Genomic DNA, 23,131 nt, shown 5'->3' with positions numbered 1-23,131 from the left:
AAAAGTTCTGGATACATTCATGCAAGACATGCTAAAACACAGCAAAGGCAGTAAAATAAACATGAGGTTTAACAATTTATTTGAGTAGGAGACTAAGTCATGGGGAGAGAAATAATATGTTGCTTAATATATATTAATCCTACCCTTCCCAAAGGAAAATTAAGGGAGAGGGAACCTCCACCTCCTCTAGCCAAGTGAGGGAGATTTAAAACAAAACGAAACAAAACAAACAAAAAAAATACAACCCAGGAGATTGAGTTTCTTGCCAAACTGGGGAACTGGAATTTTATTGTTTCTGAAGGTTTACTAAACTACAGAGACTTATCTGCCCATCAGGAAGCTAAAGAAAGATGACAACGATGATGGCAGTTAGGAAGCTTGAAATATGCTCTTAGGGTTCTCTTAGGGTTGGGAGGGAGTTATATATGGTTTGGAAATCGGTGCCTGCATTTCAGTTGGCAATTCTGAAAGTTGGAGGCTCCTTAGAGTAGCTCTTGAGACCAGGGCAAGGAAAGAGGACAACAGTATGACAAATCTGCTGTTCTTACCACACTGTTGGTATGGCAAGAAGCATGAGTTTTCTATTGGCTAAATAGATGTCCTGGAAAGTAGCTCTTTTAAAGGCAACCCATTTTACTGGGGAGGCTGGTGGGTAAAGGGACCTCAGCACGTGAATGTGGTGAAACATCTAAGTAGCTTCTAGAGGAGGAAGCATTGGCAAATGTCCTATCAGAGGTACATTTCCCAGATGTGTGAGAACTCATCTGGAGGTTTTGGTGAGGCCTTAGAAAAGCCCAAAAATACAATCACAGGAGAATCTCTGCAAATACTGAGAGAATCAAAAACTAAGAGTACAAACCAAACAGTACAAATCATATAAGACTTTCCTCCTTTCCTCTAATTCCCATCCGCTGCCCCCACCTCAAAAGAGTTTGGGAGTATTGAAAACAGTTTGGGAGCCAGAAGAAAAATAAACACACAGATTGGCCCTTCTATCGCACTTTAGGACCCCGAGCCATGAAGTCATCCTCAAACTTGAAAGAATACAGAGGCATAGAAACAGACAGGAACTAGACTTTTAATACCTTAAAATTAGTTGTAGATATAAGATGAGACTTTTAAAACTGAATGGAAACACCCACTTTCAGTCAAAATGATGAAACAGACCACATTTTACACTTCCAACTGAAACAATTTAAAAACAGAAAAAGTATATATGAAACAACAGTTTTTAGACAGTACAGAATAGTCATTAACGATTGAGGAGAAAACAAATAAGGAGCTGTACAATTGCCCCCAACTTAGAGCCTGGAGAGACTCTCTAGGTCACAGTTCAGGGAGGGGAACCTTGGCAAAGTCCAGTGCTCCCCCTAAATTAAGAGACAGATCTGAGGGTCCCAGGATGTTAGGGATCTGGATGTCTTAAGGTAGAGAGTTGGAGAAGAAATAGCTGAACAAAGAAAGAGCTCAGGATATCTGTGGAGAATCCTCTCAAGATTTTCAGCTGAGTACTGATAACACGTGTGTGAGGAAACTATCTGATTCTGAGGAAAAGACAGTATGAAAGAAGCAGATATTCATTAGCAAGTGGATGGATAAACAATGGAATACTGCTCGGCAATAAAAAAGAATGAACTATTGACACATGCTGTTGCATAGAGGAATCTAAAAATAATTATACTGAAAGAAAACAGATAAAAAGAACACATAGTATGATTTGATTTATATACAATTTTGGAATATACAAACTAATTTCTGGTGACAGAAAGCAGGCAGTGAATGGTGGGTTTGGAGGCAGGATGGAGATGGGGAGGATGGGAGAATTACAAAGGGTATGAGAACATTTTAAGGAGTGATGGTTATGTTCATTGCTTTGATTGTGATGATGGTTTCAAAAGTGTATAAATATGGGAAAATGTATTAACTTGCACACTTTAAATCTGTACATATTTTAAAATTGAGTTATAACCCAGTAAACCAGTTTTAAAAATTGGGGAGTGGGATGAGGTATTGAGAAGCTGTGAGATGGGCACAGAATGTTCTCAAAGGGAAGGGAAGGGAAATTAGATATTCTTTAGTTAGAGGTTGTCATGAGGGAAAATAAAGATATATTATTGACACCCCCTTTGAGTTCAATTTATTCCATAAATTAGTTATAGCTACAAGTGGCTTCACAGTGTGATTAGGATTAAGCTCCTTCTTCATAACATAATTTACAGAGTCCCTCGTTATGTGATTCCACCTGTTTCTCTCTAGCCTTTACCCTTTCAGACACACTGCACTGAATCCCTACTGTGTTTTCACACTCCTGAACTTGGAATACCATTAAATACCCATGACAAGTGTTCCCCAAGCATATTATCCATTGCCTTCTCATAACACTTATCAAATTTATCTTAATTGTTTGTTTTATTATTTGTTTCCTCTTCTAGACTGTAAGCTCTCTCATTTGTTTGCTACTGTATCCCCAAGAATATAGTCCAACAAGCAGTTTATGCATGGCACTCAACAAATAAATATGTGTTTAATAAAGGAATATGAATGTGGGTTTAATAGAATAAACCCAACTTCTGGGTTTAATTTTTTAAACCACTTGACCATTCCAGCCTTGTGTTTTGCCACTATCAAGTTAGAGCAGTAAATCGATAAGCTTCACAACAGTTTGGGGATCTTATCTATTGCATTCATCAATGTATTCCTGCACGTAGTATGTGTTCAACACATTTGAAAGGCTCCTAGGCCTTTCTATTCTTCCTCCCTCAGGAAATCCAGCCACTTACTTGTTTTCAATTTCAACCTCTAAGGTATAAATCTATAATTGTAACATTTTTTAAATAATAAACTTTTAATTTTGGAATAATTTTAGATTTACAAAAATGTTGCAAAAGGTCGTAGAGTTTCCCAATGCCCTTCAGCAGTTTCCCTTTTGTTAATGTCTTACATAACTACAGCACATTTGTCAGAACCAGGGAACCCTAATTATAACACTGTTTATTTTCCTTTTGCCAAATCTCTCAAAAGTCTCCTAATTGAATAAAACAATTCTATTAAGCACTGTCCTAACAATCAAACCTTAGTATGTTAACAAAAGATGTTGTTAAACTTCCTCTAATCCATCATTCATCCTACATTTCTATACTACATAAAAGTCCCCACCATTCCTAGGCTCACAACCATGAGTCAATTTTGGTTTCTTTGTCTCCTTTCCCTCTTATAACAAATTGAACATAAACAGCCAAATCTTGTACAAATGTGTTATGCAACAAGTATTTATTGGGTGTTGATGACCTACAAGGCACTATCAGAGGCACTGATACCAAAATGATGCCGAGCTCTCAAAATGAGCTCCACTCTCAAAGGGCTTGCAATTTCATAAGAAGAATGGTACAAACAGACCGATGACTAAAATACTACAGAATAAAGAGATTGCCAGACAAGCCTGCATGTGCTGTGTGCTCACACAGAATAAACTGTTCTGTGGTAGAAGCTCAAAGTAGGCTATGTCTATTTTCAATTATACAAAAATAGGTCCTGGAGAAAGATTTCAACAGATGTAGGTGGGGGTGAAGTTGTGTGAAGACGTAATAAAATGTGGCCACAATGTGGGCAGGTAGACTGATGTTACCGAACAATAGCGAGGCGAGAGCACGATACTCTTCAAGCAATACCATGCACAATTAATCCGTGAAATCCATCAGTGTTTGCGAGACACACTGGAGAGAAAGAAATTAAACTCAGAGATTCAAGTTCACTGGAAAAGGTTTATCTAAATAATATACACATAAATAAGGTAGGTAGAATAAAAAGGAAATTGATTCAAGCGATGTTACAGAAATTCTTCCTGTCATACTTCAAAACTACCTGGATTTGGAAAGGAAACCAATTACTTTGTGCCATGCTTTTGTGATATTACCTCATTTTGGTCCACACAAACACTTTGTAAAAAGATAAAAAGGATATGGTTTCATTTTATTAAAGAGTAAACTGAGCCTCAGACATGTGAATAATTTGCTCAGGGGCATAATAGATAATCTAGAAGCAGAGTAGGAACTCTGACCCATGTATCCTACGTAATTTTAGTATAGTTTCCTTTCTTTAAAAGCCTAGGAAAATAGAAACTTGAATTTTGTCAGAGTTGAGCATTTTCATTTCCACAATCCAAGAAGAAAGGAAGGGGTCTTGGCTCCAAGCGGCTGATACTAAACAGATGTATTGCCTGAAATGATCCATTTATTCAATCCACGTCAGAAGATATAACCTGTGTCCGTTATTAATATATTTTTCATCTTCAAACCCACCTTTCTCTATTTGGGATGCTGAGACTGAGACGTCTGATTCCGCTTCGGCGGCTTTTCCCTGACAAACGTCAGTAGAGGGCGCTAGAGGGAGGCTGAGAGGTTGGATGAGGAAGAGAGGACTTGCTACTTGTTTGTTTTCCTGAGGGATCCCTGCCAGCTTGTGGTTCCTGTGAGTAGCACGTGAGGAAAGCTTTGTCCGCATGATGACAGAAGTTGTTCCTATAACAGCATTATAGCCTTCTTAGAGGTCTGAGTCCCAGGCTCATGAGGTCCCTCCTCTGAGCTCTAAGACACCAGCAGTGGAGAAGCAGAGACTTCTGCTCAGAAGGCTGAGCATCAGGCCTGCAGGACCCTTTTTCCTTTGTACCCTCAGCTGTAGGGATGTCAGCAGCTTCCAGAAGTTGCCACTTTTCTTACACCTTGGAATTCTTCCTTTGCTCTTTTAATAGTTGGCAGTTTTACACCTAATTAAAGTTATTTATGTTAAATCGTCTCTGTCGAACTATTGGTGTGGTTTCTGTTTCCTTTCTGGACTCTACTACATCAGGTTTCCTAAGACTCCACCACTAATCAAATATTTAAAGAAGTCTTCAACTGCCTCTTTCTAGCATCTCTAAATATTAAATATGATCCCTTCAAAATTACCTATTTTTAACAGTTCTTACACTTGCTTTACATACAAATTCCCCTCACCATCCAAGAAAATATATTTTCTCTGGTTTCTGTACATATTGTTTTAGAATGCCTTCTTTATGCTTTCTTGCTTAAACTACCATTATCTATCAAGCTTTCTTTTTCTTTCTCTATTTCCTTCTTCCTTTCTTTCCTCCTTTCTTTTTTCTTTCTGTCTTTCTTCTATTAATATCTATTTTTCTATATATTTTCTACTAGCTCTAAGCATATCTATTTATTCAAATAATTTAAATAGAATATTATATATTGGTATAAATATATAAAATAAATCATATATGTTATGTAAATCATTAATTATATGGCATAACAATACAATATATTGTTACAATACAATGCAATGAAATACAATTTATTTTATTTCTAAAAGAACAATTTAATCATTGTGTTATCTAAGAATGATAAATTGAAAACAATGTAAAGAGAATGTTGAAATGAAATTTTGTTTATCCATTGCATGTGTTATGAGTATAATATAATGTTACTTACAAAAACTTCTAGTTACATGGAAAAATGATTATGACAATATTATGTGAGTAAATAGGGATATAATATATAACTAGGCCATTATTTCAACTATGTAAAAATGCATAGAATAAAAAGTAGAAAAAAAAAAGCCAAAGTGTCAACAGTGTTTGCCTCTGGCTAGTTGGATTATGCATAATTTATTTCTAACTTCTATGTACTTTTATAATCAGGAAAAACCCCAAAACTTACTAAATAAAAAAAGAAATTGATGATTAGTATATTTGATTCTCTTATAATTTTCCTCTTAGATCACGATTATTTTTCCACTTTCTCTTACAAGGTCATATGATACTGAGATGAGGAAATGTTTGTCTATAATAAGCAAAATGTGTTCAAAGTATCTGATGTGGTTCTTTGCATGCAGTAGGTGTTGTCACACAAGTCATTGCTCTAACCATAACTTGCCAACTTCATATATAATTTCCAAGATGAAATCCCCATCGGTGTAGGGTGATGAAAAACAAAGTATTTGAATCTAGAGTCTTAGACTTTACTTCTGTTCTGACAATTTCTAACAATATAACTTTAGGCAGATTATTTCACTTCTCTGAGCCTTATTTCCTCATCTATGAAGATACCTTGTTCAAAACCTGACAGGATCATTTTGAGGATTAATAAAAGAGATTTCATTTGCTCTTAAAATGCTTTATAAACTGGAAAAGTCTTATAAAAGAAAGTATTTTCTCTTCAAATTATTTTCCTTCTAGGACTACTTTACCCAAAACTCCTTTTTGGGATTCTCTCTCTCTCTCTCTCTCTCTCTCTCTCTCTCTCTCTCTCTCTCCCCCCCCCCTTCCCCAAAACTACAAAATGACATCCATAAACACAAACAAAACATTTATTTAAGATGAAGAGCTGTATCCTATAAGTGGACCTCCCAATGAAGCAGGTTCCTAGGTCTGTATTACTATAATATATCTTAACTGATCACCGTCAGCGTAAGTCATATTAATGGCCTCATTATTCTAACTTTCTGAATTATAAGAAGAACGTATTTCACAAAGCAGCTTTCACAAACTTAATCAATGTTAGGGGAATACTTGGGTGCTTTTGTTGTCAATCCTATTTTTATATAGGCTTAACATTATTAGGAGAAATGTTTTTGATATTAATAAAACATGAAATTAGACTTAATTAATATGAAATTATTTTTATATTACCTACTTGGTATTCAAATTGTTACCATGAAGGTATGGAGATCTCTTCTGAGCTCCAAGATGCCAGCCATGGAGAAGCAGAGACCTCTCCATTATCTCATGTGAGAGACAGAGAACTATATTGTTAAGACTGAAATGATAAGAAAGTAAAGAATGCATTTCCATTTTCCCGTTTTGGGCATCAACCCCCAAAAAGTACAGATATGAGAGTTCTTAGTGGTTATTCATCAATTTCAAGTTTCTTTCCCCAGTACTGAAATGCCTTTAACTACATTTCAGACTGGGCCCTGTCCTGAATACTCCCTGGGATGGAGTGAACATGTACTTCAAGGAAATCTATTTTCTTTGATGGGTGGATCTAATTACTTCATGCAAATATTGAGCATCCTTTAATATAAAGCTGTGAAGGGAGACGAATTAAGTGAGTTAAGGCATTTACTGGCCCCAAAATGCCAAAGGATGACTTGATACACACCTCTTTTATAGCAGTAATCACTATAATAATATATAATATATATAATATATATAATATATATAATATATAATATATATAATATATATAATATATATAGCAGTAAAACACTATAATACACATGGGATATTACGCCTTTCCTCAGTATGGAGTGCAAAGTTCATGAGAGCGGACTCCATGTTTTATCAATTTTCATAACTGGCACTGAGTAAATGTTAGTTAATACATGAATAATAAATTAATGGGAGGCATAATGACAATAAAATTTGTTTAGATTCTTTATATTGAACTGAAATAATTACCTTTTAACTTGTACATAACTAGAGTAGTTTCGTCTTCTGAAACTATCCAACATAATCATTCCCCGTATTTCCACAGCCAACCTATATATATAGCTTACAATATACTATTTTCTTCTACAAACTAAATACACTGTGTCCCTTTGTCTGTTCTCTATACATGAAAATTGACTGACCCTTCACCACATTGATTATCTTTCTCTTGACACACTTTATTTTGTCAACATTCTAACTTATCAAGGAATAGAACAAAAATGTGAGAGAGTATTAAAATGTTTTCCTCCATACAAAAAGAATGCTTTATTTGCAAACTTAAAAATGTGTTTCTACCTGGGAAAGTAGCCTGCAAATGAGAAATATTAGTATCATTTGCAAGAAAAAAAATATGAGTTGGAGAACATAGGTCTTTTCCTGGCCTTAACATAGTTTATTTATACTCCATTTTTGACTTGTTTGTTTACATAGACTACATCCTTAAACTGTAGCTTCATGAATTTCCTCCTATTGAGACAAGGGATGGGTATTTAAAATGGCTAAGTTTCTGTCAGTATAATACTTTGAGATTCTTGACCTTAGACTGCTTTAATTTATAGAAACATGTATAGCCCTCACTATATTTGGTTTCTAGGGGTTGGAAGAGTTTTGTGGAATTTGAATGTGAGACTTTAATGACACGTGTGTTTTCAAATAAATTCCAGGAAAAGTCTGGTAAAATTGTGAAGGTACAATCGTTGAATATAATGTCATAAATCAAATAAGCAATGGATAGGATCATTGCATTCTCTTATACCATAGCTTTCCCTTTTGCTATACTGAGCCATTCTTTTAGTCTTTAAATACTCCTTCTCCATAGTTTCTTCTCATCTCTACTCAAAGGTAATTATTTTTCCTTTTGCATATCATCTCTCCAAAAGATAAATTTTCAAATTTATTTCAAATTATAGGTTGACAAATACTAAAAAAGAAAAACTTACAACTTATTTGAAAATTTTTTCACTTTGCAATGGGATAGGAAAAAATGGCTATCTTTATTATAACTCTATAGAGAAAAAGATTATTGAAGTAGCCAAACAGTATTTATATTTTTGAGAAAGAGCGATGATATCAATGTGGAGCTTTGTTTTTTTATCTTGTTTTGTCAGTCTTGCTATGGAGTCCATAATTTATTTTTCTATCACTGTTGTTGAAGGGAAACTAAGAGGACAGAAGGACTAGAGTATTTCCTTCCCATTGTAGCATTGCGAGCTGATGAGTCATTAAATTTACAATAATTTACTTATAGATGCATAAAAACACTGTTTTATAATTATGCCCCATGCACTCATTCTAATTTTCTTCCCTATATGTCACAGCAGCAATCAGTCAAAAAAAGATCAGCTTTATTCAATGAAACACAAGTGTTTGATTTTTCACAGAGATGAAAATGTAGCTTAATAAATCGTTGCCTGCCATGTTTAAAGAATGTGTGTCACTTTCAGGGAAATGGGAAATGGAAATAGTAAAGGTGACAAAAAACCTATAAAGTAACCTTCCAAATAAAGAAAATAATCAAAGTTTTTCAAAAGAGGCATTTTAAATGCAAAAGGGACCAGTATAGAGAATAAAGAATCTCACCCCTTATAAGTGAAAAAAACAAAAACAAAAACAAAAATAAATAAACAAGGTATGTTAAGAAATAAAATTCAAGTTTCACAGGCACATGTTTCTCTAGAGAATGAGTCAGGTCTATGGCCATAGCACCCTGAACTCGCTGGATTTCCTCTAATCTTGGAAGCTAAGTAGAGTAGGGCCTGGTGAGTACTTGGATGGGAGAATGAGTGAGTAGCTGTGATAAAATATCTGAGCTGTTTGACCTGATCCTGCATCATAGGTGATTTAGATCCACTGTGAAAAATAAATTAATTTGCATAAATATATTTTAAAAACTGGTTCATAAATTGCATGTTCATATTTGTACTACAAAGGTTCTAGAACAAGATCATTTCCTATTGAGATACAGCTTTAATTGAGACAAGGAAACCTATTATCTTCCATAGTTAGTCCCAGTCATAATAAGTGTATTGACTAATATCTCTGCTTTCTGCATAATGCATTCTTTTAATCCTCTCCACTTACCAATAGTTAAATAGTCAAACAATCAAAGTGCTGGTAGGTTAACCTGTGTTAATCCTACCTCCTCCACTTACTAGATAAGCAATTTAAGGCAAATCTTTCTCTGTCTCAATTATCTTATCTGTACCTCCCCCATACAATTGGAAAGAAAAAAAAAAGTGGGAAAGAATAAATTTATGTATATAGATCACTTAAGCTCTCAATAAATAAATGTTAATATTTTATTATTTTTATTTTGATTTTTTTTTCTGGACTCTGTTAGAAGGAAAGCAGTTGATAAATCTCTGTTAATTAATTGGCCTCCCAGCCTCCTCTCTGCCACTCTCTACACCTAAGTCAGGTTTGTTTGTCAGGTGACCACCAGATTATTTCCTTCAAGACATTTTTATTTAAATTATTATCCTATCCCCCCAAATTTTAGTTTTAACCTAATACCTGCCAATTAGAACTAACTGACAATTAAGGTGCTATCTGAAATATTTTTGATTATTCCACCTCATAAAGTCTTACTTGATGCTAGTCAGTGACAGTATCTACTAAAGATAAACTGCATTTCTGTAGGAGATATATGTATCCTCTGACAGTGAGAACTACATCTGTCTTTTTCATAGTTCAACAACTAGTACAGGAGCTGGCAGAAATATGCATTCACATGGTTCTGGAATGAATGAATAAGTGAATGTTCTGCCAAACCCTCCTCACAGAAGTTAATTAAGAATTGCAGTTACAGGTGTAGGTAGTAGGGTTTTTTGTTTGTTTGTTTGTTTTTTACTACTAGCACATTTCCCTCTTTCTTTTGATACAAGCACCTTGATTTTCATATAACTAATATATAACTGATTTAGTTAGGAAAGTAGTCATGGGTACAACACAAAATAACTATTAGACTATCAATATGAGTCTAGTGAAATGACGCTTTATATCAGCAATATTGATAGGACATGATAAAGTCATGATTACTGTTAAAAACTCCTCTGGCTCCACCCAATTTAAATAACATCTTTCTTCACGTCTAGAAATACATGAAGGATAAAAACACTGAACATTGAACCATACTGCTCCCTGACAGATACAACAGATGGCTGTCAATGAACCTATTGCAAACACTCCTTTTCCTAGCCAAGAGGTCCTGAGTTCTTGGCTGTTGATTCAAAAAACATGAATCTGTCTGGAAATTGATGAGTCAATGTCCTGCAATGGATTGTCCTCCCTCTACAATTACCTTGGCACATCCTTCCATATGGACCCCCTAAACACTATTCAGCAGATTGAAGTGTGTTCTTTAAAGGTCAAAATAATGTATATCCAAATAGTGTCATAGACAAGGTTATTTAGGAAGAAAAATAACCGTATCAGGCAAATTCCACCATAAAACTGTCTCAAACTATTGATGCAAAATTTTCACTTCAAAGGTAAAGATGAATTGTTTGATATAAAGCATCTCAAAGATATTCAGTTAACTTCCATAGTTCCCCAAATCTCATTTTTCTCATTTTTAAAAAAGTCCCTTGAACTCAAGCTCTACTGAGATAAGACTTGGAGATTCTTCTAGTATTCACAGACTTTCCATCTAAGATGAGGTAGCAGGGGGAAAAGCAAGAAATCTAGATATATCCCTGAGTTCCTTTCTCATTTCTGACCTTTTTCTCCAAGGATCAGGGCACTTTTATATCGGGTGAGTCTGTTTTTGTTCTTTTCGCCTCAATTGTCATTTATTAATTATGGATGGTACAGAAAGACTTTCCTTATTATCCATGCTAGAAAAATCAGACACATAGCACAGAAAGGCTCACGGATACCACTATTATGCCACCAAAGTTCATTCCACAGTTAGCATACTGCTTACATTTTCTTTTCTATGAAAATTCTGCTGATGATATTTTGGTCATTTAGTGGCAGAATATAAGACAAGTCAGGCATTTCAACTATCCAAATGGAACTCAAGTAAAAACAAAGTGGAAGTATAATAGAGGAATATTGTCCTGACCTTAAAGAAAATAAAAAAGAAGCTAGACAATTTTTTAAAAAACCTGGATTGCTGCAAAAATGGAAACATATGTTATTTATATTAACCATTCACTCAGATCTCTAAGAAAACCAAGATTCTTCCAAAGTCTAGAATGTGAGATCTCGGCAGGCATCCATTCATAAATGGGCTTAAAATGTAAGATCCAGTCTGGATAATAAAGGCTGGGAGATGGAGAGTGCTGTAAGCCTTCAAGAATCTTTATAATGTGTATATTTTAGTCCTACACAAACATAGGAAAATGATTTGTAATCATTCAGTAGTGGGAATTAAAAGTAAGTATCACAAGAGTATCCAATCAGAACTTATATAATTTTCATTTAGCTGATACCAAAGGAAGCACAAATGGTCTTTGGATTCTAGGCCTCCATTGCGTCTCCAGGTGGAAGAAGAAAATGAACAGGGAAGAACTGGATAAATAAGGCGTCACTATCAACAAGATACATATGTCATTACAAATTCCAGTGGGAAGTTCATGAGCCTTTTTTAACAAGAATGAAGAGTACATTTCTACTATATTTAATAGCCAAATAAGGCTTCCTTCGGAAACAATAGTTTGTCACACTAACTCAGGAGTGTTCCCCAAAGTTGTTATTCTGACCCACAGTTTCATGATACATTTTAGCAATAAGATGTGAAGAAGGAGTTTGGGGCTCCCCGGTACACATGGATTAAAACTTCTGTTTTGCAGGCAGGCTAAACTCTTAAAGGTGTGTCTGGCAGGGTCCTTTCCTTCTCTCTCAGGTCTTTGAAAGTGGTGGGAGATTCAAACTAAGGATCAATGCTCTTCTTCCTATATTGAACCTCCACACAAGGGCCCCATGGCCAAATCTGAGTGATTCTGGAATCAATTTTATTCTTTGAATACCTTTACTTCTGCTAAACGTGGAACATCCTTTGATATTAGTGGCCTTGATGATTAGCGATTAAATGTGTCACTTTTTTTTTCATAGCTATTTTTCTTCTCAGATTTTCTTCCCTTTGCCTGATATTTTTCCTTCTTAGAGGTCTAAACTCTTGGCCACAAAAGGTCATCTGAAATAACACTGCTATCTATTTGAGCAAGCACAAAGATTGTCCTAAGGAATTCCCTATGAAGACTCTCAATGCCATCTTATCTTCCTAAAGGTAAGGTCAACTGAGATCCTGAGCAGATTCCTGAATCCAAATGGAAATTTAATTAAGTAACTTCAAGGCAATTTCCCTTTCAGAGATTCTGTGCCTTTATGAACATACTCCTAATCATCTCTACAAAGTCAGCTAACTTCATCTTTTTCTATACTTGCCACCTAGCAATATTAAGTATGACCTTGACCACAATAGACCTGGCTGAGTAATAAAACGTTTAGTATTTCCAGGACTGGAAAAATAATTGACAGCACATAGTCTATTGGAGCTGAAGGAGCGGTGTCATTTCTATCTGTGAGGGCAGGCGCATTAAAACATTAAGGCTAATGTGTGGGCTCACAGAGCCCCAGTAATCCTTGAAAACCATTATAAGCTGCTTTGCAAATTTTATCATGAACTTGAAATGCTTTTTTGCAATTCTGTAAAAATCACAGAATCACTAAAATGTTCAGTTGGAGGACCCGGTAAGGTCATTAAGTAGCATTGTTCATTAACCTGTCTCTAGTCAGCTTTTCTTAAAGCATTTCTGAGAAAAGATTCTTTTAGTCTCAAATTTCTCAGGGGAAAGACAGTCCATAACCTCTTTTACAGTTCCTCCTGTTTGAAAACACCTCAAAGCATGGAATTTTTTTCCTTATTGTTAAATTATACCTCTGTTAAAAAAACACATAAACTTAAATATTAAATAAAGCAACAGATCACTATGGTTAAAAGAAAATTAAATTTCACAAACAAAACTAATCCAAAGAAATATATTAAATTATATCCACCATTTTTCATGAACTCTGGTTTTAAACATCTGATAATGTTTTAGTGTGATAGAATTTTATCCATGAAGCATACAGAGCTCTTTATTATTTGATTCCTGACTATTTTTCTAGCCTTACTTCCCACTACCTTACTCTTCTTTCAATTATTAAATTTCAAACCAGCGAACACCAGTTGTATTGATAGTACCTGAAGTTACTGTCTTTGATTTCTCAATCTAAAATTAACATTGCTCCTTAAGACACATTTTCTCCTTTAGGAGGCTTCCCTAACCTCCCTTCAATTTTCTTTGTCTAAATCATCACCAAACACAGTCCTTTGATGTGTATATATATATATATATATATATATATATATATATATATATATATACACACACACATATATATGTGTGTGTGTGTATATATATACATATATATGTGTATATATACACATATATATGTATATACATATATATATCTGGAATAGAATATATCATAAATATATGATAAATTTACACGTATTTCTCCCATATTATCCTTCTTCAAATTAGGAATCAGATCTTATTTTCTTTTGTATGATTAGTGGTAGGCAAATCATTTGTCCTCAATAACATTGATCAAATTCAATGTGAGTTTGTTCCCTTTTAGATATGGAGATAAAAGAAGTATTTAGTATATACTATGTTATAAATATTTTTCCAAGAGTTTTCAATATCATCCAAGTTTCTCTAGAGCATTGAGAATTGGTGCAAATGGCATGACAGGAAGACTTAAGGAGAGAACAAAACACTAGTTAAGAAATTTTTAATTTTCTTCTTTCTGATAGACAAACAGAAAAACAGATGGCTAAGTAGTAAAGAGGAATTGATATTAAGTAATTAAAAGTATTCCATGGTTAAAACTACTATAAGTAACTGACATGACATGACATATAATACATAGAGAAAACTTTCTTACTATATATATATTGTATTAATTATTAACATAAAAGATTTTAGGAGAAATTAATTACATTTTTTAAAATGTTGGATAATATTTTTATCCCGTGCAATTTTCTAAATGTTTAAGAATTGGAAGATATGCAGGTAAATGTCTCATGCAGGCATCAATTTTAAAATGTTACTCAAATCATGATCTCTTTTCCCCCTCTTCTTCCGCCCCCACCCCCCGAACTCTGGTTCAAGCCATTGTTTCTCAGTCTAGTTGTGTAGGACACAGCTCCCTGGCCCATGCTGGTATTTCCCAACATTTATCTAAGTCAGCAGCTAATCTAGGCAAACATGAGTGAATTTATAGATAAGAAAACTGAAGCTTAGACAGAGGTTATATGACTCCTTCACAGATCACACTGACAGTCCATAGATCTGCACTTTGAAATTAGGTCTCCTAACTCTGTGTCTTATGCACAGAACACCATATACCATAGCTATAACTATAGCTAGAATATAAAATTAGGGTTTGATTTCAACAAGCGAGAAAGACTTCTGGACTCCAGATTTCAGCTCTGAGATGTAAAGTTTTGACGTTGTTTCTCCTACCCATTACAAGAAAAAGCTAGACAAACTAAAAACCAATTACTTTTCTTGGACATGTCAGAAAATTGAGGTCAGAAACATCACTTCAAAATCTGGAGAGACAGGAACATCCAGAGAGACACAGCCATGATCTGTTTACTTGAAGCAAAATCCACTGGAGCTACAAACTGGAAAGAACACTTAAATGATAATTTTAATAAATTACTAAAGGCTGAGTGTGGACTAAATTGAGCATAAGAAACTCTTGGGGGGCACAGTGTTAGTGGGACCCCATACTTCATTCATTTTACTTGTAGGAACCCCATAAAGTTCTCAAATAAAGAGCTAAGGAAAATTCCCTTACTGTTAAGGGAAAGTAACCATTTTGAAATACATTCAAAGTATCCTTCATATCAAAGGCCTACTCTGCAATGGTAAATACTAGTCTAACTATATCAGTAATGACTTTAAATGTGAATGGTCTATATATACCAGTTAAAAGACAAAATTATCTGAATGAATAAAAAACCAAGACCCAACTATACGCTGTCTATAAGAAATATACCTTAAATATAAAAACACAGATAGGTATACAACAACATGGATGGACCTAGAGGGTACTACTGTGTTTTCCCAAAAATAAGACTGGGTATTATATTAAGTTTTGCTCCAAAAGATGTATTAGGGCATATATTCAGGGGATGTCTTATTTTTTCATGTACAACAATCTACATTTATACAAATACAGTCATGTCATTTTCTGGAACATCGTCATAAAATTCCAAATGTGTTCATCTGGCTGATGATCTTCACTGGGGCTTATTTTGGGGGAAACATGGTATGCTAAGTGAAATAAGTCAGACTGAGAAAGAAACATACCATATGATCACGCTTATATGTGGAATCTAAAGAACAAAATAAATCAACAAACTAATCAGAAACAGTCTCAGAGATATAGAGAAAAAAACCTAGGGTTGCTAGATGGGATGGGTGAGGGAATGAGAAAGAAGGTGAGGGGATTTGAAAGCACAAATTAGTATTCACAATATTGCCACAGGGATACAAAAGACAGTTCAGGGAGTATAATCAATAATGTCATAAAGATTTGGTAGGGTATCTGATGGACACCTGTTTTATTAGGGAGACCACTTCATGGGTGGTGTAGATGCCTGATCACTGTGCTGTACACCTGAAGATGAAGCTGAATAACACTGAATGTCAACTATAATATATATATATATATATATATATATATATATATATATATATATATATATGTATATATATATATATATATAGTCACAGGATGTGGGAATAGAGTTGATGGAATTGTAACAGCTATATAGATGTCAGAGGGGTAGTAGATTGGGGGAAGGGGATTATCACTTTGTGAGGGGTGTAAATGTCTAACTATTACATTGTTCTGTACACCTGAAACTAATAATAAGAAGAAGAAGAAACAATAAAAAAAAAAACACAAACAAACAAGTAGGCCATTAGACTTAAGTGGCTCTAATGGCATGGCGGCCTATGTAAAAAGACCAAAATCTAAGCCTGTAAATGCCTCAAGGTTAGGAGTTGAAACCTAAGGACAGCCAAGCACAGTCAACTAAGCTTTAAGTTCTAGCCAATCAAATAACTGTCTTTGTTTTATTTTCACCCTTTTTTTATATAAGTATTACCCCTGACTTCTGTGAGTGGACCACTCCTAACCATTTGCAGTTTGGTGTTGCCCAGTTCCTGTAAATTTTTGCTCAAACAAACTCTTTTGTTTTTTTTTTAGGAGGGTGCAGCTCACAGTGGCCCACGTAGGGATCGAACCAGAACCCTTGGTGTTATTACCACCATGCTCTAATCAACTGACTTAACCAGCCACCCTCAAATAAACTCTTAAAATGTTTTTTAAAAAAAAAAAAAACAACAAAAATGAAAACTACACAGATAGGTAAAAAGTAAAGGGATAAAGAAAATGTACTATGCTATCACTGATCAAAAGAAAGCTAGAAGAGCTGTACTTATTTAAGACAAAGCTCAGTTCAAAGTAAAGAAAATCATCAGGGATAAAAAAGGAGCATTGCATAATGATAAAGTTGTCAATTATAAAGAAAACATATACATCCTCAACATATATGCACCTAACAACAGCGCATCAAACTATTTGAGACAAAAACTGATAGAAATACAAGAATAAATAGACAAATTCATTATTGTAGTTGGAGACTTCCACGCACCTGTCAGTAATTGATAAATCTATCAGGCAGAAAAATAGCAAAGATATAGTTGAACTGAATAGCACTATGAAACAACTTGATCTAATTGACATTTATAGAGAAAGAAGTCTCAGTGATGCCAATGATGTGTGAGGTTGGAATATCTCTTACTCACCTCAGCTTGTTGGTGTGACATTTTAAGTGTGTGTGTGTGTGTGTGTGTGTGTGTGTGTGTCGTGTCGTGTGTGTATCCAGCCCTACACGGGGCATAATACTGAAACAAAGTATGGCTTGAATTAATATTTATTTCACATGAATCTTTAAAATATTCTGATGCTTTATCTATAGTTATTGTTAAAAAGGTTCCTTTTTAACTCCATATACCACTAAAGAACTGACCCTGAGCCTTGGCCTATTTTCTGGTGCCATGCTACCTGCTGGCAGGACTCCCTGCTGTTATACATGTTTGGAATTAACAAACACTACTTAATTCCAGGGGTGCTGATGAATCCCACTTGTACCGACAGGAACTCCCCACTGTTGCCTAGACCTGTTGCATAGATTGTGCACACTGAACATTGCTCAGCTGCTCTCTGGTTTTAGGTTGGCCTCTCTGTCTGTCCTACCATGGGCTTCACAATGGCTCAGCAGATATATCCAGGTCCAAGCTCTCCTCAGCTTGGTTTTACTAAGCCTTCCCGACTTCATTCTTTCATTCAAAATGCTTACTGAGTATTTCACCACAATTGAAAATATAAAATCTTACAATGAGCCACTTTGAACAGAAACTGTGACGTAATAACTAGTAACCAGTCCGGTCCACGTTGGATTGACAACCATACAGACCACTGGAAATCAGGACTGATCAGTCACTCCTAGAAAGTTTTCAGTATCTTCACAGAACGCATTTGGTTTGAGGGTACATGAGCAAGATTCTCAATTTTGTGCCATTTCCAACAGCAAGAAAAAATCCAAGCATTGATTTTTAGTCCAATATCACCTATTGAGGACATTGTCAAATTTCATTAGAACCATAGGAACAGCATTTAAAATCTAGGCTATGAAGGGAAATTTGATACATATTATCATATACCCATGACCTATAATTTAATCGCATGTTGGTAGCAAAGAGATGAATTGATTATACTGAACCCGTCCACTGGCCTGAAAAGGAGAAAACTCTTCCCTTTTTTTATATTTCCTTAACCATCACATAAAACACATAAAGCATGATAGTTAACATTTATGGGTTTGGGAATAAGACAAAGGTGGAACCTTAAGTTTCTTACCCTCTCTAAGCCTCAATTTTTCATCTATAAAATAATAATAAAATTACTGGTATTATAGGGTTCTTGTGAGAGTAAGTGAAATAGCTTATTTAAAATATTTAGCTCAGTGCCTGGCACATAATAAGCTCTCAACAGATGTTCGTTGTCTAATCATTTTCCACTCAGGAAACCAAGGCCAAAGGTTAGAGCCCATGTGCCATATAAACTCTGGGTGTAAATTGGATTGTCATGTGCTACCCATAGGCATGTCTGGCTTATTAAGAGCTACTCATGTTGTTACATTTGCTTGTCAATCTATATCTCTCCGCCTTTGGCTTCACTCTCCTGATCCTGTGACTTCTCTATGACACAAATTTCACCTCAATTGCAGGTAAGATATTCCTGCTATACCAACAGGCACAGGAACCGAAATCTGCCCACCACTAGGTCTTGTGTCTCTTGAGATCCCAGGCTTGAGAAAACTTAATAAGTTGCTTGGCTGCCTAGCCTTCCTGCTCATCATAGGGCATTTAACATGCTCCCAAGGTGAATAAGCACTTTCTCTCTAATTTGATCTTACTTGGTATCATGGCCTAAGATTTTTCTTTTGCAAATCAGACTAAAACATGACATAATACTTCTGCTAATCAGAAAGGAAAAAAATCAAGAAATCAGTGCTTCCTTTGTGGCAAGGAGTATGTTTTAAGTTGTCAACTGTGGGGGACTGTGGAAAAAGAAAATGCCTATTACCATTAAACTATCTAAAGGCAATCATGACTCCTGATGGAGCTTCTTCCCGTAATCTGGGAGCCTTTTAAACCTGAAGCTGTGTATTTCAAAATTTACTGTGCATAAAAATCATCTGGCAGTGTTTATTTAAATGTATTCAACAAAGTTATTCATTGGCAATGTGTGTCAGGCACAGAGAGGGTTCAGTTCCTACCAAATACTTCCTAATTGATAGGATCACATAACTACTAGCATACTTGAGTATCCTTTTATTCTGCTCCTATGTTATGCAACACTGTGCTAGGTGCTTTGAGGGATATCAGAAAAATTAAGTGTGTGTTCTCACAACCCAGACAAACCTGGATGCAAATCTCATCTTCACTACTAATTAGCTGTGTTAGTTTGGTTTTCCTTTTGGGGCTTGCTCTAAAGTACACATGGAATCTTTTTTTTTTTTTTTTTTTTTTTTTTTTACTATAGATAGCTCTCATGCTAGTGAAGGAGCTTATACTGTAGCCTGGACCTGATACGGGACCCTTTCATGCTTTGGGCCCTGCTCAAAACTGACAGCCTTTCATGTCACCAGGTAAATGGCCAGAGTAGTATTGCCAAGTATGAAATATGCTATCTCCAGAACCCAGAAGCCTACCCAAGACTGTGCTTCCTTCCCAATGGTAGAAGTTAAAAACACATTAATTTGTCATTAACTTATTTATAGGATGTCCTAAGGGTTGTCCCAGCCATTAACACCAAAGGTTGACAAACTATAGGCCATGGGTCAAATCCAGCCTGCTGCCTGGTTTTTGTTAGCCAAGTTTCATTTTTCCACAAGCATGACCATTCATTTATGAATTATCTATAGCTATTTTCATGTGACAATGGCAAAGTTGAGTAGTTGATAGAGACTGTCCTGCAAAACTTAAAATATTTACTATCTGACCTTTTGCAGAAAAAGTTTACAACACCTGCCCTAACACTCTGAATACTTAATAACTTCTCGAATGTGGCAAAAATCTGAATCTGTACTGGGTTCATGTACCATCCTTTGCAGTCCATGTATTTTACCAAACCCAAACATACTTGGAAAATTCTGCTCATTTATTCTGATTAAATAAGTCTATAAGCTGGCAAGGACATCCTCTGATTTTCAATTCCACTTTAAATCAATAATTAATCACACTTAGCCTTATCTTGTCTGTGTACAATACATGAATTAGGCCTAGCAATGGCTATTAAATTTCATAGCCTTTCGCTGACTACTTCCCTGGTACCGTTCAATCGCCTGATGGATTGTAGAGCATTCTCATTCATACAGTATGAGAACTTTTCTTGTTCTCCATCAGTGAAACTTTGAACAATTGCAGTGCTGCATCATGCCAAGGCTATCGGTTCTCCATCTACCCCAGGTAGGTGATGCAACTCCCAAATTCCACCTTAGTGTCTGCCTTCTTGTACTATACCTGATATAAACTGTCTTGGGTTGGATTCCTGAGACAAGGAAACAGGTTTACATGCAGGAGCTCCTTTTAGGGGTGTGCACCGAAGATCAACTCCCAGAAGTGGGAAAGAAAGATTGGGCAGAGGGAGAGGTTGAACTGTGATGCAGCAGAGGGGTCAGCTTATCCCCTGAGGAGCTCTGAAGCAGCAGCTGGATACACCCTTCACAAATGTCCCACATTGAGACCAGGGGGCCAGTTCTTTGTACCTCTACTTTAACCAGTTTGGACATGGTCTCTCTTGAGGGCTGTGGTGTAATCTTGGCTAAGGCAGCTCTCTGCAGTCCAGAGTAATTCTTGGAGTGGCTTACACTTGTGAGCTGGTGATAGCTAAGGGTTTCAGCAGCAGGTGGAATGAAAGCCTTAGTGCTGAAGGGAGGATGTGGGCCACATGACAAACTATCCACTACAAAGAGGTAATGAGAGAAAAACCCTAAAAGTGCAGTGGAATTCCAGTTGTGAGATTGCTGGAACATCAGGCCACTAATAACAAAAGCTAACAGTTAAATGTGTTTGCCTTTATGTTGGGTTCCTTGGGAATGGAAACAGTTTTGCATGCCATATATATATATATATATAGTTGATAGAAAACTCGGGAAAACAGTTTGATGGTTTCTCAAATAAATAAACTTACACTTATCATATATGCCAACAATTGAACTCTTGGTCATTCATCCCAAAGAAATGAGAGTTTGTGTTCACACAAAAAAATGGTACAAAAATATGCATAACAGCTTTCTCCATAACGGCTAAAAAAACAACCACCCAAATATCCTTTAATGGATGAATGCTTAAACAAACTGTGGTATATCCATATCATGGACTACTACTCAGCAATAAAAACACAACAAACTGTTGCTGCACATAACTTGGAAAGGTGGATCTTTCTATTGAATTTAAAAAGCCAGTCTTTATGCTGAATTAAAAAAAAAAACAGTCACTTTAGTTCATTCATATAGCATTCTTGTAAGGACAAAAGAGAAAAGATGAGTCGTGGCCACAATTGAGGCAGTAGGGATGGGGAAGAAGGGAGTTGGCTGCAGCTATCAAAGTGGAACTTGAAGGCTGTTTGTCACGAAATTGTTGTCTGTGTCGACTGCGGTGATACACGCAAACACTGAATTGAGTGCATGTAAAACTGGTGCTATCTGAATAAGATGATTGGAATTGTATCAGTGTTCATTTTCTGGTCGTGGTATGATACCAGATAACACAAGATACGGCCAGGGAGTGAAGAGTGCACAAGATCTCTCTGGGTTATTTCTTCCAAGTGCGTGTGCATGTGCGATCTCAACATAGAAAGTTTAGAAAAACTTTTCGTGATATTTTTATATACTAGAAAATACTCGAATAGAAATTTCAACAAACTCATAGTATGAAGCATTTTTCAGGTGTTTTTGTTGTTGGTAGTGGTGTTTGCTTGTATGAACTTGAGTGCTGTTAGGTCAGGCATGCACTCAGTAGATCTAGGGTTACGTATGGACAGGGGGCTCATGTGGTGTCTGATTAGAGGAGTGAAGGGTAAGAAAAGCTAAAAGTTCTCTCCATGTAGAAACCAAGCCGTAGAATGGGGCAGCAGGAAGGATTAGAGTCTTACAATCTATGTTGCCTTATTTATTTACCTTTTTAGTATTTGTCTCAATGAAAGACAAAATCCTTTTAAAATTCATATGTCTGGGCATAAAGTTAATTCTCAAGTTATAAATGCTACCTTACAGACATAGATAAATCCTGTACCATCTTCAAGAGGAGGGCAGATGATTTCAGCCAAAACTTAATTGAGTGAATATCAGAAGGAGCTAATAATATTTTGTTTACCTTGTGAAGGGAATGTCTTCATGAGAAGGGGGATTGAATTGTTCTTGTAAATTCTCAAGATTCAGAATTACATTTCGAGGAGCAAATGACAAGGAGTAGTCCAGCTTAGTATAAGGAAGAACATTACCACCCAGTAACAGAATAAGCTGCCTCAGGACATAGCAGGCTTTCTCATCCCCACACGGATTTAAGCAAGAAATCGATGGCTACTAGAGAAGTGGAATGAGTGTTATATTTAATAACCTTCTAAACTGCCTTGAAGACTTGGTAGTCTATAAAGAGCGAGACACTTTTTATATTGTTTCTAATGTATTTCGCATAACTGAAGAAATCACTTTCAATACAAAAGGATTTACCCCAAATTCTTAAAATAGCCATAAACTAATTTGGGCACAAATTTCAGTTGGTAGCATTACACCTGATGCCCAAGAAGACAGATAACCTCTTTTGACTTGAGGCAACTTTCTTTCTTCTCCAATAAAGTAAAACAATTTTATCATAGCTTTTTATGTGTGTGCTTGGTGATTTTTTTTCCTCTAAAATGAGAATGAAAGTAATAATTTGTATTTTATCATCACTTGGATTTAGAATACTAATATATATTTGCCTATTTTCCACTCTTTTTCTTTCATATTTA

This window comes from Rhinolophus hipposideros (assembly GCF_964194185.1).
Source record: "Rhinolophus hipposideros genome assembly, chromosome: 2".
Classification (NCBI taxonomy): domain Eukaryota; kingdom Metazoa; phylum Chordata; class Mammalia; order Chiroptera; family Rhinolophidae; genus Rhinolophus; species Rhinolophus hipposideros.
Note: the sequence above shows the minus strand (reverse complement) of the source record.